The 26,946-nt window shown below is 37.2% G+C and overlaps 1 protein-coding gene across 27 annotated transcripts in view; it reads left to right on the forward strand.

Annotated features, from left to right (window-relative positions):
- The window catches only part of DTNA (dystrobrevin alpha), a 431,975-nt gene that overhangs the window by 219,690 nt on the left and 185,339 nt on the right, over nucleotides 1–26,946 (forward strand). Inside the window, exon 1 of one of the 27 annotated variants that reach the window (XM_060173687.1) lies at nucleotides 6,904–7,068. The exons of 23 other annotated variants lie outside the window; for them this stretch is intronic. The gene's annotated coding sequence lies outside the window, so the exon portion shown is untranslated. Of the gene's footprint in view, nucleotides 1–6,903; nucleotides 7,069–26,946 lie in introns of those variants that run through there. 3 more of the 27 variants (XM_060173700.1, XM_060173685.1, XM_060173698.1) reach the window with 3 other exon arrangements.

Below are 26,946 nucleotides of genomic sequence, written 5' to 3' on the forward strand. Positions count from 1 at the left end.
TGTTTAAATTGTTTGGATTAGAATAGGCCAGGAGATTAGAATAAACCACACAGAAGAAATAAGCAAAACCCCAATAATCTCTGTGAAGTCTTAGGAATCTTTTTCACTGGCTTCACAGGTAGACTAGATATTCAGAAATTTCCTTCCATGCTGATCTTGATGAGAAGAATGTGTTCTGTCAAACAGGAGACTTAATTATGGATGTGCACATGCACACCTGGGTTTTCAGTATACAGGAATCTCACAGACAGTGATCAAGTACAAACCTATTGCCCTCCCCCTGTGCATTACCTAATAGTCTGCCCATCAGTCACACAGATATTCTAGTCTCTGAGCAGAATACAAGACTATAAAAGACAAAAACAAAAACATAAACCTCTGACCATTTTTTTTTATCATTTCAAAGACTCTAGCTTTACTAGCATACTGACTTCTTAACTCTGTTGGAAATCCATTTTGTTTTCCTCAGCACCAATCTGGGAGATAAGTTGCTGCCCCTCAGTTATCTGCTCTGATTTGCCAGTGGAAGTAAACTTTAGATATAATGCTATGTGGGTTGTCTTGGAGTGAGAGCAACAAAAAAGAGCAGCATCCACTCTACCTCCTAGTTACCATTCCTACTTTGGACTGAAGAACACATTCACAGGGTTTTAGAGATGATACCAAGGTAGATTTTGAAGGCAGCGCCTCAGAAATGAATTGTCTTTTAAATCAGCTTGATGAAAGCAGAGAACCCCAATTTCTGTCCTGGCACTAGAGTCAATAATAGAAGGATTTCAGGCCAGTTAGTTCACCTCCTACAGTCTCAATTTCCTCATCAATAAGATAAAGTAGTATATATAGTAGAAGCAAGTTTGGATGTGGACAGTTATAAAATTCTATGCATATTTTTAACCCTCTCCATCTCAAGAAGGCATGTTAAGAAAACAGCACAACAAAATGTAACAAAAAATTTATATAGAATACATATATTACTTGTTTATTTATTTTGCATTCTGCAGCCTCACATGTGCACAATTTTATCACTCTGTGCCAATTTCTCAGGCAGAGAGAAACAAATAGACAGAAAAAAGATTGACAGAGAGAGAGAAACCATGGTACCAAAGTCTCCTCAGAGCTGTAGTACTCTACTGGGGTATTTTAAGAGCTTGAATTTTGCCACCATGCATGACAAGGCAAGTGTCCTTGAAGACCAATTGAAAAAGGAACTTTACTTATAATAAGAAACTTTTAAAAATGTACTTTTTACAATAAGGTATAAGAATAAATTCTGGTACATCCAGCTAGTAGAATTTTATGCAAGTTTAAAAACAAGGTTGTCATATGAGTGGCTGAGCAAGTTGTGGTACATATACACAATGGAATACTACTCAGCTATAAAAAATGGTGGCTTCACCGTTTTCAGCCAATCTTGGATGGACCTTGAAAATTTCATGTTAAGTCAAATGTCAGAAACAGAAGGATGACTATGGGATGATCTCACTCTCAGGCAGAAGTTCAAAAACAAGATCAGAAGAGAAAACACAAGTAGAACCTGAACTGGAATTGGCGTATTGCACCAAAGTAAAAAAGACTCTGGGGTGGATGGGGGCAGAGAATAGAGGTCCAAGAAGGATGACAGAGGACCTAGTGGGGGTTGTTTTGTTATATGGAAAACTGGGAAATGTTATGCATGTTTCAAACTATTGTATTTACTGTTGAATGTAAAACATTAATTCTCCAATAAAGAAATAATAAAATTAAAATAACAGGTCGTCAGGAAATTTGTAGCATTTTTGCGTAGATAAACAGAAAGAAAGTGTTACGACTTTCCAACAACTCACTATTTTCAAGGTATACCTTTCTGCACTTTTCAGTTTGTCTATAATGAATATGTACCATTTCTGTTAATGAGAAAATGTAAAGGAAATGTAACTTTTTTATTACTCATTTAAATATATTTTCACTTTGAAAAATTTCTGAATATAACTATATAATTATGAATTTTAGAAATATAAAATATACAAAGACAGAAGTTTTGGAATGTATTTTCATAAATGAGTAAGGCAAAATGACTCATGCCTCAAAATGACTCATGCCTGTAAAATATGTAACACTTTCACAGTGCTATTTTAAAACATTTTCTATAATGGATTCACAGTAAAAAAAAAAAAAAAAAAGAGGGGCCTGGCAATAGTGCAGCAGGTTAAGCACACGTGGTGCATAGTGCAAGGACCACCAGCCTAAGGATCCCACTTTCAGCCCTGGATTCCCCACATGCAAGGGAGTCTGCAGGTGTCTATCTTTCTCTCACTCTCTCTGTCTTCCCCTCTTATTCAACAACATCATGATGATATCATCATCAACAACAACAATAATAACTACAACAATGAAACAACAAGGACAACAAAAGGGAAAATAAATAAATATTTTAAAAAATTGAAAAAAAGAGAGATCTTTTTTATTGTAAGGTTAATATAATACAAAGGAGGAATGTACATTTTGACATCATCCTACAATTAAAAGAGAACATCTTAGTGTTGAGTTATATAAATTGAGATGGCTTGCAAAATCTGTGTTCTTTTACAAGGAATAAAATAGAATAAAATTGAGACTAACCTGATTAATTTTAGGTCAGCTGTTCAAAGCAGTCCAGGAAACTATAATATGTGATTGCAAAAATTGTTTCATAAATTATGTGGTTTTCTGTTGCTGTTAACAAGTTTTCTTATTTGATTTAGACCAGTGACCTAACAATAAAATGCCTTTTGTGTAACATAAAATTAAAAAGATTTAATCAGGGGCCCTAGGTGGGAAGTCCTGAGAGATCCAAACAGACATCATGGGCCTAGACCTCAAATAGATCCCTCTCTCCATTATCACTGGTCATCTCCATCAGGAACAAAACAATAGACCCCTTTGTGGGCCCCCATAGAACCTTGCCCTCAATGTGGATTAATGTAAACTGGTGGGAATGTAAACTGGTCCATCCCCTGTGGAAAGCAGTCTGGTGAACCCCCACAAGGCTAGAAATGGACCTTCCCTATTACCCAGTAATTCCTCTCCTAGGCATATATCCTAAAGGAGTCAAGTACACCCATCCAAAAAGATATCTACACCTATGTTATAGCAGTACTATTTTCTTTCATTTCAATGTCATCAACACTAGCAGTCAGTTTATGTAGTCATGCTGCTTAATGCAGGCTCATGACCTCTGAGACCATTCCTTTACCTTGAGTTTGTGGGAAAATTAGATGTCTTGGCTTTAAATACAGGGCAGTGAAGCAAGTACAACCTTGTAAACTCCCTCCCTCTCTGTGGGACCAGGACTTGGCAAATAGACTTCCTGGGGGATATTCTGAAGTGTTATGTCTCATAAACTGTTTCTCCCTAGGTGACTGGATTCTCTGGGTGAAATTAAGTAGGTCACAGAGAACAGATTATATTACAGATTTTGTTCACAAAGAGCTAGAAGTTAATCTGAACATTTGGAAAAGGGGATTTAGAACTTTGTGAAACCAAATATACTGGCATTATGTTCCCTAAGCTTATGAGAAAAATCAAGACAAGTTGTTTTCACATCATACCAAAAATGTTTGCTAACGACACTAAATGCTCTAAAAGCAGGCCATGTTAACTGGGTAAATGATAGGCTCTTCTATTTACAAAATGAAGGCTAATTAAGTGCATAACTAATCTGAAGAGAAAAAGAGGCATGAACTAAACTCCCAAAGAAACAAGTGTAACCAGTGGAAGAGTACTCTGTCAGCTACGTAAGATAATGGTTATGAATTATTCAAATTATGGCTCTTTTCACCTTTCCATCGTCAGCTGTCCTGAAGATTATGGAGTGCAGGTTTTCCAGCATATGTACTTCTGAACTTTTTGCTTGTACCGCCTCACTTAGGCAGTTCTTAAGACTATGTCATCACGAGTCACAACACTTAAGGATTTTACAAGGTTGTAGCAGTGCCAAAGGTATTTTAGTAACCTCCACTGATTTGTTGTAGGAGTTTGTTGTTTAAAAAAATAATAATTATGGGGAAATTGTGTAACATACAGCAGTCACTTTAATCCTCTTGGCAACTTCCGGAGATGAATGTGTTTTTCTCCCCTCTCTGTCACAGGTTATGTGAACCCCTGACTACTCCTTTGCACTATAGCTTTCAAAGGAATTTTAATGCTAATTCTCTGCAACTGGCTTTCTTGTTAGGTAATTTCCTGAGTTAGATTGACTGTGGAGAGGAACAACTAAAAGTCTGTATCAGTAAGCAGTTTATAGCCCTTGTTACAGATCAAGGTGACCTTTTAGAGGTTAACTTGACATCAGTAAACTCTAAAAATAAATAAATAAATTCCTGTGTGTGTGTGTGTGTGTGAGATGGCCATTTTTATTATCCCATTTTCTTTTGAAAAATAGTCTCCAGGGGGTCGGGCGGTGGCGCAGTGGGTTAAGCGCACGTGGCGCAAAGCGCAGGGACCGGCGTAAGGATCCCTGTTCGAGCCTCCGGCTCCCCACCTGCAGGGGAGTCGCTTCATGGGCGGTGAAGCAGGTCTGCAGGTGTCTGTCTTTCTCTCTCCCTCTCTCTGTCTTCCCCTCCTCTCTCCATTTCTCTCTGTTCTATCCAACAACAAAGCAACGTCAACAATGGCAATAATAACCTCAACGAGGCTGCAACAACTAGGGCAACAAAAAGGGGGAAAAAATGGCCTCCAGGAGCAGTGGATTCATAGTGCAGGCACCGAGCCCAGCAATAACCCTGGAGGAGAAAAAAAAGAAAAAAAAAAAAAAAAGAAAATAGTCTCCAATAATTAACATGTAGGATAATTCAGTGTAAATATCAAAATGAACTATTATGCTTAATGTATTTTTTTTAGACTAAAGAGATCTCTCAGTAGCAAAACATGGAACCTGCATGCATAAGATCTCAGGTTCTAGCCTCAGCACTACAAAAACCAGAACTGATTCTTGTTCCGTTCCTTCTCACATTCTCTTTTCTCACTCATAGAATACACAACAAATGGAAATGTTGACAAGACTATAGGACAAGAGGGGTACAACTCCACACTAGTTATCAAGTTTAATACTCTACCTGCATGCTATTGAATCGTAGAATTATGCATAAAATTTGATAGACCTGTACTTTCTAGATGGGTTGTAGGTGGTAGCAAGTAATCCTAGTTATTTACGTGAATGTATCACTGTGTCTGTACCCAGACTTAGATTTACATTGTGACATATATTATTGATAGCATACATCTAGTTTTAAATGATGATTTGATCATCAAGGAAAAGTCATTGGTCGATGAGCTCTCTCATTGTTCCTCTTGTTCAAAACCAAGATCCTAGCAATAGTTTATTAAGCATTGATCTCTCAGGCTTAGTTTTTGGTATTATCTTTGGACTATTTCACTGAATTCTTTCTTATACCTTGAAAAATATGAATTTTACAGAAGAGTAACCCATGTTTAGAGAGGCTTAATATATTTGAGATCACAAAAGTTTCAAAACCACATCTGTGTAGCACCATGCTGGCTCTTAAAATCTCCTTTCTCCTGCCTTTCATTTCTTGTGTTTAATATTAAGAAAAAGACAGGGAGACCCTAAAAGAGTTTGACCATGGCAGGGAATGCTGAACACAGTCCCAGGAGAGCTGTGGCTTCCTCCCATGGATTAATGTAACGCATTCTCCCTGCTGCAGCCATTCAAGAAAAAGCCAGAGTCGGGCATTATGCCAAGCCCTTTGCTGGTTACTTGATAAAGGATGATTTTTAAAAGATAATATTCCCCTTCCTGAAATAGTCAATGTCTAAAATAGGTAGACAAATCGCTAAGAAAGATGAACAAAATTTGGAAAGTGAGCAAGTCTGTGGAAGGTGACAATGAAACTTCTGGCTGGGGTGGGGGCTGGAAGTGGGGAGCACTGGCTTTGAGGTACAGAAGCTGCAGTGAGAAGAATACCCAGGTACCCAGGGATCCCACCTTAGAACGCTGACAATAAACTGAGACTAACTTAAATTGTAATTTATAGTCATGGGGTGGTGGAGAGAGAGGCTGAGCATGAAGCAGGAATGTTCAGTGTTGATTTGCCCTAACTCCTGCTCTTAGTATCAGCCCCCAAATACTGTTTGCTTGGTTCTAATAAGCTATTTCACTATAGACCCAAATCTATAACCAATTTAAATAGAAATCTAATCAGTGTCAGTAGTGGTTAAAAACAAGGTTCTGATGAAAAGAAAATGAAGAATTGTACCTCCGTCCCCTGAATTGGGATTAGAAGTTTATTATAAGAAAAAAATACTCTAAGTTGAACTCTACCTCTGCTGATGTTCTATTTTCAACACTTGTGTTCATTGATATAATTTTTACAACTTCTCTTGTTCCCATTTGTAGTCGCTTCTTACAGGCATAGTTGTGCTCAAGGGTTTGGAAGTAGAAGTAAATTAAATATATACTAGTATAAAGTGAAGTCTTGCATAAAGGCTGACAGGATAAAAAAATAAATATTTATTTTTATGTAATTTCTAAGTATCTCTAAGATTATTGCTAGATAAGTACTAACATTAAAAATATCTGTTTGTCAAAAATGATGAATAATGATACTATTTCAAGGAATTAATGTCCACTTAAGATTCATATAGTTCTTTCATTAGTTGGTGTAAATGTTTTGGGAAACCTTTCATTCTTAAACCTCTGATAATCATTTTCATTTCTTTTTTTTTCCCCTCTCTCATTTCTGAAGTTGAGTCAGCAGCAGAGACATATTCAAATTAAACTTGTCATACAGGGGAAGAAATCTGACTTTGTCAGGGTGGGTGGAGGGGGAAAATGCAACTTTTTGTCAGTCTTTTGTATCTCAGCAGCTGGATTCATTGCTACCATGGTAACAGACCACATGATGAGGTGTATTAGATTGCTGTGTGTTGAGCACAAGGGAGAGAATGAACACAGCGGTTTATTGAAGTTAAAGGTTACTTTGGAGTTTCTTCTGTGGAAATGCGTAAGATCAAATATTACAGCTTTCAGCTTATGTAGCATTTTTAGAGGAAGAATTAGGGTCATGTTGGTGCATTTAACTACAAATTCAGGTAAGGTACAATTGAGTCTGTGAAACTGAGCTCCTCTTCTTCTGTTGCTGGCTGGAATTTCACTGTTGCTCCCACCCCCACCTCCACATTCTCACAGGACAGATTTCTCCTGTCCTGCCCCTCAAGTCCCCCCACCTCTGACTTCATCTGTTTTAAATTCTGAAGTGTTAGATGTGGATTTTTATAGTTCTATGGTAGTGTGTATAAAGGTAACATGCAAGGTAACTAAAGAAAACTGGAAAAGAAGTGATAAGATGTAATCATCAGTGTATTCAGATCAACGTAGCATTGAACAAAGTGTTTTCTTGTTTCTTTCTTTGAAAATGGCCAGCTTTTCTTAGAGGACACCTTATTAGTGGCCTTAGTCCAAAACTGCTTGTCTCTTATACTAAATTTAGCAGTAGAGCAAAGTTCTTCAGTGTCTCTGCTGTGTATTTACAATATCAGGGCTTTCTCCTCCCTCTTTTATCATGTTACTGCCAGGCTCATGCAGTGTGAGTAGTTGAGTTCTATCTGTAATTTTTACAACCTGCTTTAGTTCCATTCGCTTTCTTATCTTGCAGACATTGTGTGTGTGTGGGGGGGGGGGGGGTTTGAGAGAGAGTGTGTGTGTGAGTGTGTGTGTTTTCAAGGATTTAAAAGTAGAAATACAATATGGCTTTAGCATAAAATGAACTCTTTTGCTTAGAGGCTGGCAAATGCAGGATGTAAACAATCCATTTGGGCTTGGTGAAGCATCAATTCCCAGAGCACACAGAAGCTTCCTCCCGTGTTGTTTACACATTGCCCCAGCAGCTTGCATCAAGAGAAGAGATTTTTGGTATGCACAGAGCAAGCTAAAGAAAAGGGGCATATATTTATTAATAAATATAGTAATATTAATAAATAAGTTTATTTTGTTTATATATGGCTTACCTGGAGTAAAAGATATTAGGAGTTACTTTCAATTTTCAGCAAAGTACTAACCTGTGTAAATTAGGAGTTACTTTCAATTTTCAGCCAAGTACTAACCTGTGTAACTTATCTTAAAATCAAGTTGTGTTGGCAGCTTTAGAGATAAAAACCCAAAAAAGCCAAACAGTAACAGAACTCTGCTGTTATTCAAGTGTGTTCACTGTTTACCCCAGTAGTTTTACAACAGAAATTATTTTTAAAAGATCTTCTTAGCTAAAAGCAGTTTTTTGGTATTAATTGCCACTGATTAGATAAAAGCCAATAAATTGTGCTGCATTTGGTCATTTGGTCTGTGCTTTCTTCAAAAAATGAAAACACTACTTCCTTACATTTTCTGTGACTTTCTTTCCTATTTTCTGAGTTATATATTAGTTTTCATACATCCAGACCATCTCTTAAATTTGAGCAAGAAATCATAAATATTATCTACAATAGTTTAATCATGATTTAAATCTAATGTATTACAATGACACCTAGCATCTGCACAACGCTGTGCTTATGCCAAATTTAATTTTCCTCTTTCCCTCAGTTGTTTTGAATACAGAATGAGTTAAGACTGTGTACTAAAAGCATGTTTTATAAGTGAAAGTTCTTATTATATATTTTATAATGTTCCTTGGAATCAGCAAAAGTCTGTGTGTAGTAATTTTTTAATGTACAAAATTCTCAATATTGATAATATCCATGGCAGAAAGTGGTTTGTTTTTGTTAAAAGAAAAATAGAAAAGAAGGAAAACAGACACACAGAGAAGACACAAGGGAAAAAGGGGGGCAAAAATAGAAGTAAAAGTATAATCTCTTAAACAAATTTTTTTCGCATCCATGCTAGAAAGAGCTAAGTATATTTATGAGAAGGGAATCAGTATAGCATGGTGAGATGAGACCATTAAAAAGTACCAGCATCCCAGTAGTCCTTGTCTCAAATGCATGATAAACCACAGTAGATTCCTTTCTGTTTTTTGAAATAAAAAACTCCTATAATTGAATTTGCTTCAGTCCTTGCTTTTATGATCTGAGATATCAACTAGCTTAAACATTTGAGTGAGGAGTGTGTCAGGCAATATATATCCAGACATCTGTGGTCTTTAACTACTTGACAGTAGATTATATGGACTTGTCCATTTCTGATGTCACCATAGCTGAGAGGTCCATAAAATTAAAATTCCTAGTGGAAAGTGTAAATCACATGATCTGATATATGTAGTGATCTCATATGTATATACACAGTAACATAAATTCTGTAGTCAAGCTAATTAACATGTGGCTTCCTCAAGTAGTTACTGCTTGTCATGAGAGCACCTGAGATCACTCTCTTGGCAAATTTGTAATATACAATATACAGTGTTATTAACTATAGTCATCATGCTACATATTAGATCCCTGGAGTTTTCATCCTATATCTTCAACTTTCTATTATTTAACCTATACCTTCCTATACCCCCCCATTTCCTTGGTATATCTTATTCTACTTTCTGCTTCTATGTATCTGTTTTGGGGTGGTTTTTTTTTTTTTTTTAGTTGATTCCATATAATAATAAGGTCATACAGTCTATCTCTTTATGTGTTTGGCTTATTTCACTTAGCGTAATATCTTCTAGTTTCCCTTATTTGTAGCAGTTGGTAGAATCTCCTTCTATTTAAAGCTAAATAAGGGCCAGGCAGTGGTGCACCTGATTAAGTGCACGCATTATAGTGTGCAAGGGCTTGAGTTCAAATCCCTGACCCCCACTACAGGGGGAAAGCTTACAAGTGCTGAATCAGGGCTGCAGGTACCTCTCTGTCTCTCTCCCTCTCTATCACTCTCTCCCTTTTCAATTCCTCTTTATCTCTATCCAATAATAAGTAAATAAAATATTTTAAAAGAAAACATACCAAAAACAGCTAAATAATTGTCTCTGTATATTTTCCATATATGTATAGACCACAACATATTAATTTATTTATCTACTATCAGATACTTAGGTTGATCCCATAGCTTGGTTAAAGCAAACAATGCTGCAATGAAAAGCTAATAAAGAACATATATTTTTTCCAAGACTGCTTAAATTTTCCTTGTGCATATATTCAGAAGAGGGATTGCTAGATCATACAGTAATTCTATTTTAGTTTATTGAGAAAGCTTCATACTATTCTCTATAATGACTATATATAAATTTCTTTTATAGTTGTATTGATTCTTATATTTGTAAGAAGCAAAATCACTTTTGGAACACTTACTTTAAAATAGTAATTTTCCCGAGATATTTTAATTGAATCATATTTTTGTCAACTCTTGTTTAAATCATGTCTTATTATTAATTTTGAATGATTGATAGTGTTTCTTTACACTTCAGCTTTAATATCTAGAGCTCTCTAGGCTGTCAGACAAGTACCTAATTAGTTGTAAACATTTAACTCTATTAAGGAGATAGAGTTCAACAGAGTTATGATGAAAAATCATATCACAGGTAGATCTTTATAGAACTAATACGAATTTTATTTTATTTTTTAAGATTTTATTTACTTATTAATGAGAAAGATAGAAGGAGAGAGGGAAAGAACTAGACATTACTCTGGTACATGTTCTGCTGGGGGTTGAACTCAGGACCTCATGCTTGAGAGTCTGATGCTTTATCCACTGCACCACCTCCCGGACAACGAACTAATACTAATTTTAGAACCCTCAGACAAAATTCTAAAATAGATAAAGACCAAACTAATGCATGATTATTCAATATCAGCTAGATATTTCATCTTGAAGGGTTACTATCATTAAGCCATTGACTTCATTAAATTGGTTATTATCATGCCTGAGTTCTTTATATCAGAAGACTGAACTCGACTTAAAGTATTATAAAGTATTTTAATTGAATACAAAGAACGAAGTGTCAAGTTCCATTGCTTGCTGGAACATCCCACAGAATTCAGGGAAAACATTTCCATTTACACGTTTAGAAGATAGGATAAAATATACAGATGAACAGCCAGATGAAGGGATACAAAGAATCTGTTCTGAAATCTCAGGTTCAGGACCCTGTGTCCCTATGAAGTTAGGACTTTACCACTTTCCTGGAAGAGAGATATGTTCACCAATCTGGAGGCTCTCTGATCCCCAAACATTTGGATTTTAAAAAAAATTTTACTTATTGGAGGGTTAATGGTTTATCATTTGGAATTTTTATTGAGATTTCATCCTGTAGGCACAATTAATCGTTAACTCAGTATTTAGCCCCTTTTCTTCCCCTGGAAGATGGAGATGGGGCTGAAAGTTCCAAGTTTCTAATAATGCTTGGTCTTCCAGGTAGCCAGCCCCTATGGAGAATATACTCAGTAAGAAAAAGGGGAAGCACAAAACAGAGACTGGACTGGGTTTGGTGTATTGGACCAGAGTAATGGACTGTGGAGGACAGTGGGAGGGGCTTTCAGGTCCTGGTGCATGATGGTAGAGAAAGACCTAGGTGGGGGCTTAGAATGTTTTGCAGAAAACTGAGAAATTGTACACATGTACCAATAACTGTATTTACTCTTAACTATAAATCATTAATCCCCCAGTATAAAAAAAAAAGACCATTAAAAAAAAAAAGAAAGAATCTATTCAGGAGCCTCATCGGAACAGAAAGTACTTCTGTCACCACCACCACGGAAATCCCAAAGAACCCAAACCAAATATTAGAACAAAATATGCTCCAGGTGTTCTTATCTCTTAGATAGTTATAATGTTTTTAAATACTGCTATGCCAGGAGCTAAGAAACTCAAGATAAAAGTTCTCTCTTCAAGTATGCATATGAATCATATGATACAGAACAGATATTCCAGAGGTGTGCTGGAAAATGCCTTGCTGAAAAGGAAGAACTGGGATAAACCTTAAAACCAGAGAGAATTAAATAGGAAACTGGGGTGGGGAGGGGGGAAGATGTAAAGAGAGGAAACAATAAAGATTGAGGCAGGATAAAAATAAAAAATTTCTATAAATATAAGTTATCCATGAAATTTATGTTAGAATTCTCAAGATGTCCAGGTGGCTATCCCTATCATAGCCATCATCACAATCACAATCATGGGCCGTGTGGTAGCGCACCTGGTGCACCTGGTTGAGCGTACATGTTACAGTGCTCAAGGACCTGGGTTTGAAACCCCAGTCCCCACCTGCAAGGGGAAAGCTCTGCGAGTGGTGAAGTAGAGCTGCAGGTGTCTCTCTTCCTATCACCCCCTTCCCTCTCAATTTCTGCCTTTCTCTATCCAATAAATAAACTTAAAAAAAAAGACTTTAAAAAAATATCACAATCATGAGTGCCATATCTTGATCATTTGTCATTGTACCAAGAATTTTATTTAATTCTTGTCACAGCCTATGAAGTAAATATTATCCTCATTTACTAATGAAAGCACTGCACTGCCAATGACTGCAGGATTTGGATGTCACACCTATTAAATGATGCTGTGTCTATAAATGTCTGGTGACTCTCGTAATGTCTCTTCTGTGTAATTGAAACTGCTTTGTCCCGGGAACTTGTATGTCACAGAAAAACCTGTATTTTGTAAAATTCATACTGGCAGCAATGTAGAAAACTGGCTAGATGGACAGTGAGTGAAGTTAATGCTATGGTCCTGAATAAAGATAAGGGTTTTTTTGAGCTTAGGGTTTGAAAGTAGAATTTGAAAATGAGTCATTTTGAAAGATATTATGTCAGTTGCTTTTCCTTTCAAAGTATCTGACTTTTTTTTTTAAGAAACAGACCCTAAACGGCTATTTTCTTTTCTTTTCTTTTCTTTTCCTTCCTTCCTTCCTTCTTTCTTTCTTTCTTTCTTTCTTTCTCTCTCTCTCTCTCTCTCTCTCTCTCTCTCTTTCTTTCTTTCTTTCTTTCTTTTTTGCCTCCAGGAGTTTGGTGTCGACACTAGAAATTTACTGCTTCTGATGGCCATTTTTCATTTTTTTATGAGATAGGACAGAGAGAAATTGAGAAGGGAGAGGTGCCGGGATAGCCTGAGGGTACTTCTTCCCGAGCTAGTGCTCTCTGGCTTGGAGAGAACTCAACTGGAGCCGATCTAGGCTGCTGCGTGGGAGAGGGATCAGGAACTCGTGCCGCACTAACTTCCGCAGGAGATACACTCTGGAACTCTCGGAGCCGGAAAGCAATTTCCAAGTGTCTTTAATCAGAAGAGCAGCTGTTTTTATACTCTCCAAGTAGGGTGGAAACAGGATGTGATATAGAGAGGGTGGAGAGAAAAGTGACTGGTGAAAATCAGAGTGTGACAAGGAGGGGGCAGAACAGGCGAGAATCCTATCACTGAACCACCAATGCCCTGGAGGGAGTGCTTTATGTAAATGTAAAAGTGATTTATGTAAATAGACCAAAGCTTTGGATCAGTAAATCCCTATATAGGCATATGGTTAAGCAGAAGCCAGGGGGAGGTGGCATACTACCCAACAGAGGGGGAGATAAAGAGTGAGAGAGAAGGATAGACACCAGTAGACCTGCTTTACTGTTTGTGAAGCTTCCCCCCTGCAGGTGGGGAGCCTGGGAGCTCAAACCAGGATCCTTCAGTGGGTCCTTGCGCTTCGTACTATGTGTGCTTAAGCCAGTGTGCCACCACCCAGCCTCCTCACTTTTTCTTTTCTTTTCATCTTTTCTATCTCTTCTTTCCCTCTACCCTCCCCCCACCAGAGCACTGCTTATCTCTGATTTATGGTGCTGTGGGAGATTAAACCTGGGACTTTGGAGCCTCTGGCATGAGAGTCTGTTTGCATAACTGTTATGCTATCTACCCCTGCCCCTGAATTTTTTTCAAACCTTTCTAAAAAGGGATGTGAGTAGGGGTCAGGCTGTAGAGAAAACTGAGATACTGAGCAATAGCTACCAGTTATAGAGGATGAAGAGGAAGTAGCGACCATCTGGGAAATGTTCAGGCCATGTGATTTTCTGTTCTAAGTGTTTTTGTTACTATTGTTGTTTAATCCTCATAATTCTAAGTAAATTAATCCTCATTTAGAGAAAGCCTTGAATATGGATCTCTGAATATGCATCAGCAGTTATTATCTCTCAGTTAATCCTCACGATAGCCCTAAGTCTAGGTGCTTTAATCATCCTGATTTTGCAGTTGAGGAAATTAAAATCCTAGAGGTTGAGAAATCTCTCCCATATCCCTATAGAGCCCTATGGTTAGCAGAGATCAGCCACTACACCATCTGGCCACCTCTTAACCTGTGTATAAAGGTGGTGATCCCCGTAAAGTACCTACAAAGTGCCTGGCAACTAGAAAATTCTTAAAAATGTTTGAAGCAATCTTATAAAACAAAATTTCAGATACATTCTGATATTTATGCCACTGTACACAACATTGCTCAGAAATGGTAATGCTTTTTACATTTTATTGGGTTTCCAGTAGAGTTTTTCACACATAGACACAACCTCTCATCTCCCCTTGACTGGTGTCTAGGAGACACACCAGGATCCCGTCATCCTGTCCCTTCCCCTTCCTCCCCCAGAGTCCTTTTTTTTTGGTGTAGTAAGCCACACCTAGTCCAAGTTTCACATTATATTTCCCCTTACTATTCTTTCTTCTTAAGTTCTGCCTAGAAATAAGATCAAAATAGAAACAACTATCTGAATAAAACCTCTGCACACCAGTGTTCATAGCAGCAGTTTGTAATAGCCCAAACTTGAAAGCAACTGAGAAGCCCAACAGACAAATGACTAAAGAGTAGTAACAGTTTTAATGCAGTTTTAGATTTTTCTTAATGTAGATTTGAGTAGAACTTTAGAAGAAACCCTTATAAATTGGGGAAGCCCTCTTTCTACCCAAATACTATCAATCAGTTTGATTGGCATGATTGAAGTTGTCACCTCAAACAACATGCCTCAAAGAAATCTTTCATGTATGTATCTACATAGTTCTGACCTTTTGACAGAGAATGAGTTCCAGTAGTGGTACTAATGAGAGCAAGGGAAACCCTTTCCTCACTTTTAACTTTAATAATAAGTCAGTTTGTTCACTGTCATTTTTCTAGGAATTAAATGATCTGACTTTTGCATAACCTGAGGGAGTTGGTGAGCAGTCGGCAGCTAGAGGCTGGCTGAGAAATAATCGTAAGAGCATGACTTGTAACAGAGTTCTTAATGTTATGCAAGGCGGTTACAGAAAAGAACCTAACCACAGCAAAATCATTATGATGTGATTTTAACTAAAGAAACTAGGACATGTGACATCTTCACATAAGTCTCTTGGCATCAGCACATCAGCATAGTTAGCATTATAATTTTCCATTCCCCTGTGTTGTGGCATAGACATAAATGGTATGCACACTTGGGACATTTATCATTCCATGAAACTTACATTCCCTGTATTAATGATAATTTAAGGCAAGGATCATTTAACTGGGGATCATTTAACCAGCAGTGGCACACTTGTTTGAGCTCACATATTACCATATGCAAGGATCAGGGTTCAAGCCCCCATTCCCCATCTGTGAGGGGGTAACTTTACAAATGGTAAAGCAATACTCTAGGTATCGCTCTCTCTTCCTCTCTTATCTCCTCCTCCTCAACTTTTCTCTGCCCTAACACATGAAAGAAAAAATAAAAGGGGGAAAATGATGGGGGGTAGATAGCATAATGGTTATGCAAAGAGATTCTCAATCCTGAGGCTCCAAAGTCCCAAGTTCAATTCCCACACTACCATAAACCAGAGCTGAGCAGTGCTCTGGTAAAAAAATAAAAAAATAAAAAATAAAATGGCTCTCGGGGGCTATTGGTTTCTAGTGTAGGCACTGAACCCTAATGGTAACCTTAGTGATAATAAAAATAAAGAGATGATGCATAGCTGCAGTGGTGAAGGAGATTTGAATAATGTCTGACAGAAAGCACGGATTCTAAAGGGATGCAGAAATTGCAGAAGAGGACAAGGTGAAGACTGAAGTCTGAGTAACCAGCAGCAATCTTGTCTCCTTTTGTCATCTCTGTTGTCCCCTTTGTCTTTGACCTCAGAGTGCATTAGTTAATGTTGTAACCGAGCAGGTGTGCCAGGTTGACTGCTGCATGAATAGGAGGAAGAAGAGGCTGTCACCACTCTGCTACTGGTGAAGGGCCAACAGAAGCAGTGAAGTAGGAAAGTCTCTCCACTAAGTTACCACTACTTCAGATGGCTACTTCTCCATCATCTAAACTTGTCATAAGTTCATTTTCTTTCAGGAAGTAATATTGTTAGCAAGTCACAGGGTCTTCAAAATTATCTCTGCAAATGCTATGCATTACTTATTATCTGAAGAACTGATAAGCATTTATTAATTATCACAACTAAAACTTCTAGTGGGATTTACTATTTGCAAAATATCTCAAGTGCGTTGTGTTTGAATATCCTAATAGCCCTGTGAGGAAGATGACATTATCATTCCCTTTGTAAGGATGAAGAAAGTCAAACTTAGGGGGTCAGGAGGTAGTGCACCAGGTTAAGAGCACATGGCACAAAGTGCAAGGACAGGCCCCCGCTCCCCACCTGCTGGGGGGTCGCTTCACAAGGCATGAATCAGGTCTGTTGGTGTCTCTCTTTCTCCCTTTCTGTCTTCCCCTCCTCTTTCCATTTTTCTCTGTCCTATCCAACAACAATGACATCAATAACAACATTAATAAAAACCACAACAACGATAAAAAATAAGAGCAAAAAAGGAAAAAAAATAATAAGAAAAAAAGAAAGTCAAACTCAAAGGCTTCCCTGGAGACATTATTAGCAAGCAAAATATAGATTTTATTTTTAGTTTATTTTAAATATTATTTTATTAATAATGGCTTACAATATTATAAGATTTTTGGAGTGTAACTTCACTCTGCACCCACCACTACAGTTCGAGAGCACAGAATTTAATTTCCTGATTTACACATTAGTACACACTGTATCACCCAAAGTCCTTCTTATCTTGAAAAGTAAAATATGCCCAGTTACAGATCTTAGCCTTTAGAAAATATCTGTTACAAGTAGTTACTATATTTATTTAGATCAAATCCCTTTCATTAGCATTTTATGACCACATCTGGTATTTAATAAGTGTTAACTGTCTAATTATTGTGTCTTTGTATTTTTCCAAAGTAATTATTCTGATTCTCACACATTAGATGAAAAATTATTTTCTAATTTCTATTGTGATAAACTAAACTGAAAAAAATGTGAAGCAAGTCTTTCTAATTTAAGAAGATGATCTAACTTTTAAAAACTAAGTGAATAGGTTTAAAATAACTCAAGACAGTCAAAATTAAAGTGCAGCTAGTCAAATAGTGTGTGCTCATATAACTCTAATAAAAGACCATTATTGAGTCCCCAAAGTACTCCCACTCATGTTCATCTAACAGCCAAACATATATCATTTTACCCTGAAAACAAAATAGCCTTCCCTAGGTGTGTATTTTGTCTTCATGCTATAAACCATCTTTCTTCTTTACAGCCCTCTTTACCCATTGAGTTTAAACACTGAGCTTAGCTGTTGTTCTTGTCTACCAGAGATATAAAAATGATTCTTCTTTTTTTATTTGTTTGTTTTTTTCAACAATTATTTATTTTTGGACAGAGACAGAGAGAAGTTGAGAGGAGAAGGGGAGGCAGAGAGAGGGAAAAAGACAGAGAAACTCCTGAAGCCCTACTTGACCACTCATGAAGTTTTCCTCCTGCAGGTAGGGACCAGGAGCTCGAACCTGGGTCCTTGCATATAATGTGTGTACTTAACCAGGTGTGCCACCGCCTGACCCCTAAAAATGCTCTTTCCCTAAATTAATTGTCTTCAGAAACCATTGATTAAAATCTATACTAAAGAAAGGAAGCCATAGTGCTTATTCTTCAGGAAAAAATTTTCCAACTTGGCTAAACTGAATTTTGGTTTTGTTTTCTACCAGTGTTATTTCTGGGGTTTGAAATCTGAATAATATCAACATATTTCCCAGTTGTCGCTTTCCTTCCCTTCCCTTCCCTTCCCTTCCCTCCCCTTCCCTTCCCTTCCCTTCCCTTCCCTTCCCTTCCCTTCCCTTCCCTTCCCTTCCCTTCCCTTCCCTTCCCTTCCCTTCCCTTCCCTTCCCTTCCCTTCCCTTCCCTCCTTTCCTTTCCTTTTCTTCTCTTTTCTTTGGTAGAAGGTAAGAGATAACAGTAGAAGACAGACACTGAGAAGAGATACCTGTAGCACTGTTCATGAAGTGTCACCACTGTGGTGGGGACCAGGCAATTGAACACAAGTCACTGAGACTAGTAACGTGTGTGCTCTCTTGGATGTGCTACTGTTGGGCCCTTAAACTAAAGTTATTTACTTCATTGAGCATTGCTACTGTTTGAATCTCCTTTTGCTTATATTTTCCTTAAAGTGTAAAGGCATTATGAATTGCAACATTTATTACCTTGAGGAATTAAATTTGCACTAAAATAATCTTTTGAGTTTCAATATTATCTTCTGATGGCAGTGGTAACGTCTGAGATCCCTATTTAGCATGTGAGTTAAATAAGAAAACAAAATTTAAGAGAGTCCCGTGGTAGCGCAGTGGGTTAAGTGCACATGGCGTGAAGCGCAAGGACCGGCTTAACGATCCCAGTTCAAGCCCCTGGCTCTCCACTTGCAGGGGAGCCCCTTCACAGGTGGTGAAGCAGGTCTGCAGGTGTCTATCTTTCTCTTCCCCTCCTCTCTCCATTTTTCTCTGATCTATCTAACAACGACGACATTAATAACTACAACAATAAAAAAGGCAACACAAAGGAAAAAAAACTAAAAAAAGGAGAGAGAACAAAATTTAAATATATAACTTCCTTTACCAGCTATTAAATATATTACAAAGCTGTAATTATAATTAAGCTAAACTATTATTAAAGAGGTTACTAGTACAGACAAAATCCTGGAATAAACACAAATACTAACATGTATTAATATGTGTTAGAAGAAGTGGCACATATCAAATATTATTGTTGTTATGTAGTAAATTATATTGAAAAGGAGAAGAGCCATACTGCACAATGAATAACAACAACATTTGAATTAAATATTTATAATAAGTCCAACTATACAAATTAGAGGTAATAAAGCAATTTTATTAAGATTTAATTGACAATACACTAATGTACACAAAATAATGTTTTCACATCTAAACTACCCTTTTTTGTTTAGTTATCTTATGAGAAAAATCAGAGCACTACTCCAACATATGAGGTACCAAGGACCAAACCACGGGCCTTGTTCATATATTTCCTGCACTCTACCTACTGAGCCACCTCCTTACCTGCTATATATACCTAAAGAACAGTAAGGAAAAACTCAAGATGAAACTTAGACTGGGTGTGGTGTATTGATTACACCAAAGCAGAAGACTCTGAGGCAGAAGGGGGAGGGACAAGATGGAGAGTCACTGGGATCTTGTTGTGTCTTCTAAACATCAATCGAGGGGAGATGAGAGGTTGTGCCTATGTGTGAAAGACTATTTTATATGCCATTAACCTATCCCAAAATAATAATAATAATCAACATTCCTATCCTTCATAGAAATTTCCTCATGTTCCTGAATGTGCTCATCATTCATTTTGCCCGTTCCCAAGCAAAAGCAGATATGTTTTTGATCACATTAGATTACTTTGCATTTTCTAGAGTCTCATGTAAATGGAATTATTCAGTGCATACTTAACAGTCTTTTTTATCTGTTTTCTTTAACTCAGCACATTTTTTCCAGATTCATCCATTTTCTTCCATGCAGCAATAATATATTCATTTTATTGCTTTATTGGTTACCTATTTATCTATTAAATTTATAGTAAGATTGTTTTCAGATTTTGACTATGCCCATAAAATACTATGAACTTTATGTAAAAATCTTTAAATATATATCTTTCCTTTTCTTTTGATTCAATACATAGCAAAATTTTAAATGATCTGTGAAAGGAAAGAATTAGATAAGTATGAAAATGAAGGCTCAGGACTGGGGAGATAACATAATAGTTATACAAACAACTTTCACACCTGAGGCTCCAAGGTCCCAGGTTCCATCCCCACTACTACCATTACTAAGAGCTGAGGAGTGCTATGGTCTCAGGATCTCTCTCTCTCTCTCTCTACTAAAGTAAATGAAATATTTTTTTTAAAAAGAAGGTCTAGGCTGGAGTAAACCGTATAGTAGTTATGCAAATAGTTTTCATGCCTGTGGCTCAGAGCTCCCAGGTTCAGTTTTCCACTTTATAAGTGAGAGTTGTGCAGTGCTCTGGTAAAGGATAAATAAGGAATTAATTCATTAGATAGTCAATTAGAATATAATGAATAAATAAATGAAGGTTCATAGTGGTGTTGTTTACGCCGGGCTGGCTTCACAGGTGGGTAACAGACGACCCGGGACTCATGGCTGGGTTGTACGCAGTATCTCTTTATTCATGCAGGACACAGCGCAATCTATACCAAGCTAAGCTAAACTAAAACTACAAACAATCTTGTCCTTATAAATATACTAGCCCAGTAGGGTGGGAACAGGATGCGACACAGAGAGGGTGGAGAGAAAAGTGACTGGTGAAAATCAGGGTATGACAAGGAGAGGGGGTGGAGCAGGCAAGAATTCTACCACTGAACCACCAATGCCCTGGAGGGAGGGTGGTGCTTGTTAATAGTGGTTAAATAGAATACAGTGTTATGTAAATAGAATGCAGGGGGGATTAAACCAAATGAAACAGAAGGGGTTTTTAAAAGCAGAATTAGAAGCATACCAACATAGTGGTAAATAAATAGTACTTGGCATTGAAAATTTATGTTTCCATATCTCAAAAAAATCATTTAACAGAATACAGGTTAAATTAAATGATAGGAAAAAGTAAGTATTATCTAACAATGGTAAAATCTTGCTATAGGCAAAGCATGAAAAGCTGTATACCTGAGGTATGGGTTCATCATACAAAAGTTCTAATGGTAGGTACTGTTATCCTCTTGTAAGGCAGCCACTTACTTCGCCACTGCTTTGATTATGCTTCTTGAAAGTGTTATCCTGCATGTAATCCTTACACTAAAAAAGAAAAGGAGAGAAAGAAATAAAATAACACTTAAGGAGTGATTATCTGAGTAATAGATCAATTTTTAATTTCTTGGGTTTTTTTTTATCTTCCTTAATGCACTTTTGCAATGCTAGACCATAAATTAGGTTGTCAAGATAAAATTTAAAACTAGATACTCAGCGTGAACAAAGCAACATACAAACAAATGGCAACAAGGATCAGAAAAAACACAAATAGCATGTTAGTTGTGCCTGTATAGTTTAGGGGTCTTTCAACAGTAAGAGATGAAAGCAAAAATTATTTTTGAGAAAGCAAGGGAAGAAACAGTGAGAGAACAGAAAAGAATTATAATATACTTTCCCTGCAGTGGGAGAAATATACATGAAAAATACTGTTTCAGAGCTTTCATAAGGAGAAATAATCTCATGTAAGCAAAGAAAGTACAAGGAGATTCGGTTTCAGCCATGTATAGATCTTGAAATTCAGAGGACACTCAAAAAGTCTCTATCTTTCCCTGATTCTAGACTCTGCTTGTTTGTTCTTCACTTTATTACCGATGAGTCCCACTCAAACGGTGTAACCAGATTTTTGTCTCTTACTGGAAGAGGTTATACAAGCAGCATTTGGGGTGGCTGTCCATGGCCCCCAAATCACATACCCCCAGCTTTGTGTCACCAGTGGAGAATTTTTCTTAATAACTCAAACAAGATTCTTTCATGCATGTAACAAAGGCTGACTTGCATTGTGTTCATACTCAGATTAGTCACTAAGGCTAGGGCATTGGGATGTCAGACCCCAGCCCCACCCCCAGACCTAGATCAGTCATCTGCTTTTTTGACTAATGGGAAAGAAAATAACCCTGCGGCAATTACATGGAATAGACTATGAGAAAGGTGATAAGAGAAAGAAAGGAAAGAGAATATCGAAGGGCAATATGACAGCTGTCTATGACCGAAACCAACTGGTACAATGCCAGATGTCTGACAAAATCATCTCATTCAAGGTGGACTGGGGTGGTGGTGCACCTGGTTAAGTGCATGAGTTAACATGTACAAGAACCTAGGTTCAAGCCCCCAGTCCCCATTTGCAATAAGGGTAAGTTTACTAGTGATGAAGCAGTGCTGCAGGTGCCTTGATGTCTCTCTCTGTCCTCTATTCTCCTTCCCACTCAATTTCTCTCTGTCCTATCAAATCAAATAAATTAAAAAATCTCATTGTGTCCTAGGGGAAAACTATAAGGTAAACTATATTTATCCACTCTTAAAGAAGGAAATTAAGGGTAAGAAAAAATTTAAATAGCCCAAGAACATGCAGGCAGCAATGAAAAGTGAAAACTCTGCTGCTTTGAAACAAAGTCACAAAAGATGTTAAGTAAAGTACTAGGTATTTTCTATATATTAAAAATGCCTCACAAACAGTGAAGCATGTCTGCAGGTGTCTTTCTCCCCCCCCCCATGCCTTCCTCTCCTCTCTCGATTTCTTTCTGTCCTATCCAACAACAATGACAGCAATAAGAACAGCAATAACAACAACAACAACAACGATAAACAAGGGCAATACAAGGGAAAAAATAGCCTCTAGGAGCAGCGTATTCATATTGCAGGCACTGACATATAACCCTGGAGGCAAAAAAAAAATCTGATTCAAATAGAGTAAATTAAAAAAATTCGCATGATATGTTTAAACTGTTTTAAAGAAGTTTGGATCCATCATTATCCAAGGACTATTTTCAGTAACATATAAGGTGCTTATAGAGATGTAAAAGTAAACTACCTAAATTTAGACACAAAAGACAGAGGATAGGAAATACATTGTGGAGGAGATATAAATGGTAACCCAAAATAATGGTCTTTGTAGGTCTGGCATTTCCTCAGCCAAAGCAGACACTTTACGAGGGATGTACATTTATTTATACCTGCTGAGAATTTACTCTACCTAGTGATTAAACCTGCAGGACACACTAGCTAAGTTTAGTAGAGCTCCAAGACCTCAGGGTTTGTGATTCCTAAACATTCTAGTTTCTTGTCCTTGGTTCTGCATGAAAACACTCATCTCCTCCACATTCCAAGAAATAATTCCAAAAATAAATGTAGGCATTTCTTGAACCAGGACATTACGTCCCCAGTTCTTTCTTTCCAAAGCCTATAGGATGTGTGAGTTGCTCTTAACAGCCTGTCCATGAGTACAGCAAATGCAACGTCTACATTTGTTCCTCCAGCTGAATGTCCTTGGTGGGAAAGCTGCGCTCTACAGAGGATACCCATGAGGGAACTGCTGGATGAATAATATGTATTACAAGACCACTGGCAAGTCCTTGGGATTTATTTAGCACAATTTATTTAACTCTTCTTTCATAAGAAGTAAAACTCCTTAACTTAAGTAGGCTATGTTAAAAACAAAATCTTTGAACTATAAATATTGAAGCAGAACATAGTTGCTAGGAATTCTGATGTGAGAATGACCAGCCTGTACCCTGGACAATCTGGAACTTAGTTTTTTTTTTTTTTTTTTTTTCCAGAAACATAGTAGGTAAGAGCATTATGTTGTGGCCCTTTGTATACTTCTTGAAAAAACCTGGAGAAGGCTCAGCAAAGAAGATAAATTCAAGTCAAACTCAAGTTCAAATATAATTGTTATACAAAAAAAACAGGCCTGAGATCTCTGAGTCCATATATTCTCTTCTGAATAATCCAGTTCTTACTTAGGACTTCTTTGCCTGGTGGGAATTCAGATAAAGTTGATAAGATCCAGTGTGAAAAGTATTCCAACTGTCTCTATGAACTCTTGGGGGTTATTATCCCTTAGCCAGTTACTCCTCTGGCTTCAGTATGATGAAGGTTTCATTCTCTTCATTCCTTTATTGGGTTACATTGAAACTGTCTCACCAGTATCCATGAAAAAAAAATCGATTCACACTATAGGGCTCAGTACAATGATTGAAGGCTTGGGGTTGCAAGGACTAGTAGGACTGGAGTTGCAAGACACAGCCTTTTTCATCTTGATAGTAGCCTCTTCTCGCTAACTCCTCATGCATGTTGGATTGTTTCTTAGAAACTATACAGATATTTTCCCTGTTACTATGGTGATGAATCATTCTCTTCCATTCTTATTCCAGACTTTCCTACTAAAATATATCAAAGTACTAGCAGTAAATAAATTTGTCGAATGTCCTCCTCAATAGACAGTAGTTGAGATTATAAATAAAAAGGTAAATTTCCATTGGCTCTTTAAAAATATTAGTAATGCTTACTTGGCTATTTTCTAAGAGGTGGGTGCATTTCAGATTTAATGGGTATGAAATACTCTGTATCTAAGTAAACACATTAAAATAATGATTCTATACTAAGTAGCTAGTCTTTTCAGTGACAGTAATCTCTGTAGTAACTGTGCAGCAGTGACAGCAGTCCCAACTATAATTGATTATCTTATAATCATATATTAATATCTATTAAAGCAGGCATATTCTTAAGATTGTAAATTCCTAAGAAAAGAAAATATTTATTGGGGCTGGGTGGTAGCACACTCAGTTGAGTGCACAGGATACAATGCACAAGGACCTAGGTTCAAACCCCCGGCCCCCACCTGCAGAAGAAAAGCTTTGTGAGTAGTGAAGCTGTGCTGTAGGTGTCTCTCTGGCTCTCTTCCTCTCTGTCTTTCCCTCTCAATTTCTGACTGTCTCTATCTAATAAATATGGTAAAAATTAATAAAGGAGAAAGTATTTATTATACTTGCCACTGTGTTATCAGTGCCTCATAGAGTAATGCTGCTCTACACATTAATTTTCACTGTGTGAATGGAGAGACAAATGACTAAATGGAGAGAGGTCTTAGGATGGTGTATTAAGGAATAAAGACACATTAGGTGAACTTTGCTGGAAAATCTGATGACTTACATAAATCATATATGGTTGTGAAATAATACCTCTGAAATTTTTTTTTAAATTTGTAAAATGCTGTTAAATCACTAATAAAAAGGGAACAAAAAAAGATAATCTTAAAGTGTTGTAAGTTACCAAGATTTGGGGGCTGGTTAGCAGAGCCTCAATTTCTTGATTCACCTTTTATTTCTCTCTACATTTTTTAAATTCCTTTCCATATGGCTCTACCCTATTTCTATTGGATTTACTATAGTCTCCCTGTAGCTGGAAACAGACAATAGAAAAGTTGTCTGCCTATTTCCACATTAGCTCAATAATGTAAGACAGAACCATTAGATTTTCAAATTAGTCCAAGAAAACTCATCTTACCCAGACTTAGTTGAATGTTGTTTTTTCCCCAATATATATCCATTTTGGGTAATTTGCTTTTTATCTACTTTACTGTATTGCCTAATAACCTTGCTTTAATGCTTTAGTATTTTTTGAATAGGAAAATATACTCTGCATTGTAATGAAGTTTATACATTAGGAATATAACTCTTGCAAATTCACCTATATGAATAGCAAGAACATACTTCTTCTTCTAGCGTTTGCCCTTCTTCCGTAGCCAGTTAATGGCTTTGAAAGTGACTGGGATCCATGTGGATTCAGTTGGCTAGGAAGGACCATCAGTTTCCCCAATGAATGGGTACTCACGGGAAGCACCACGGGAAGGTCGATCCAATGCATCCCTGAAAAGTAGAGACACTATTTACAGTCATTTCCCTCTGTGAACCTCTTTTTCTCATCTCTAGGTCTGTGTCTGTCCTAAAAGTAGTCTGACCTAGGAGACTTACCTAGAGAAATGGATTTCAAACATCTGTAAAGGATAAGATGAGTGAGTGTTGTTAAAATTCGGAGGCTCCAGCTGGCCGGGCTAGCTTCACGGGCGGGTAACAGAGACGACCAGAGATGTACGGCTGGGCAGGGAAACTGTATTTCTTTATTTAGGATCAACGATTTATAAACTAAGACAAACTAATCACCAAACAGAACTCTCCTGCCTCCTTCCCCCGCAGCGGCACCAAGCACTCTCGAACTCTGCAACTCTGGAACTCTCTCGGGGTTCCCTAGGGCGGGGACAAGGGGGCCCGTGAAAACTAGCAGGACTGAACCAATTTTCTTGGCAGGGGGAGAGCTAGAACAACCCAATGTAAAGCATACAACAAGTGAGCTGGTTCAGTCCACCTTTCCCTGCCATCTCAACCTCCTGATTATCTGTTTGAGGTGTTTGAGTATAGGTGGGACTGAATTTGAAGGGGAAAAATATTCAGAGCAAAAATGACAATCAGCAAGGTTGAGAAGACTTCTGTAACAAAAATTAAATCACTCAACAACTATTGTCTGCGTCTAAAGTACTATGCTAGTAGAACTGCAAGAGAAAATACAGGATTGATGGTTAAATTTAGATTTAGAATAAATAATGAGTTACTTTTTAGCATGAGTATAGTTCCATGCAATGTGTGTGGCATAGTAAAATATTAAAAGATTTTTATATTTTATGATACCAGATTATAATACCAGGTAAGAATGAGAATTAAACATCAAGTATAATACACATCTATTATAAACTAAGTTGAATGTTTCTGTTTATTATTGTCATTATTGTTACCATTAATTTATGTCACTCTTGAAAATTCATTGTTTCATTTGTGCAACACACTGTCATTCCATGTGTAACCCAAAATGGCAGTTCTCCCTGCCTCTGATTGTTAAGGTGTGCTGGTTTTTTTTTTAATTTATTTACTAAATTTTATTATTATTATTAAGATTTTATTTATTTGTGAGAGAGTTAGGAAGAGAGAAAATCAGATATCACTCTAATATATGAGCTGCAGAGGATCAAACTTGGGACCTCATTTTTGAGAGTCTAACAATTTACCCTCTTTGCTATCCCTTAGCCCCCAGAACACTAAGATGTACTGTTCTTTTATTTTTTTCACTATATTTATTCATTTATTTATTTGATAGATAGTCATAAATTGAAAGGGTAGGAGAGAGAGAGAGATAGAGAGATCTGTAACACTGCTTCACCACTTGTAA

The sequence above is a fragment of the Erinaceus europaeus genome, chromosome 15 (genome assembly GCF_950295315.1).
Source record: "Erinaceus europaeus chromosome 15, mEriEur2.1, whole genome shotgun sequence".
Taxonomy (NCBI): Eukaryota; Metazoa; Chordata; class Mammalia; order Eulipotyphla; family Erinaceidae; genus Erinaceus; species Erinaceus europaeus.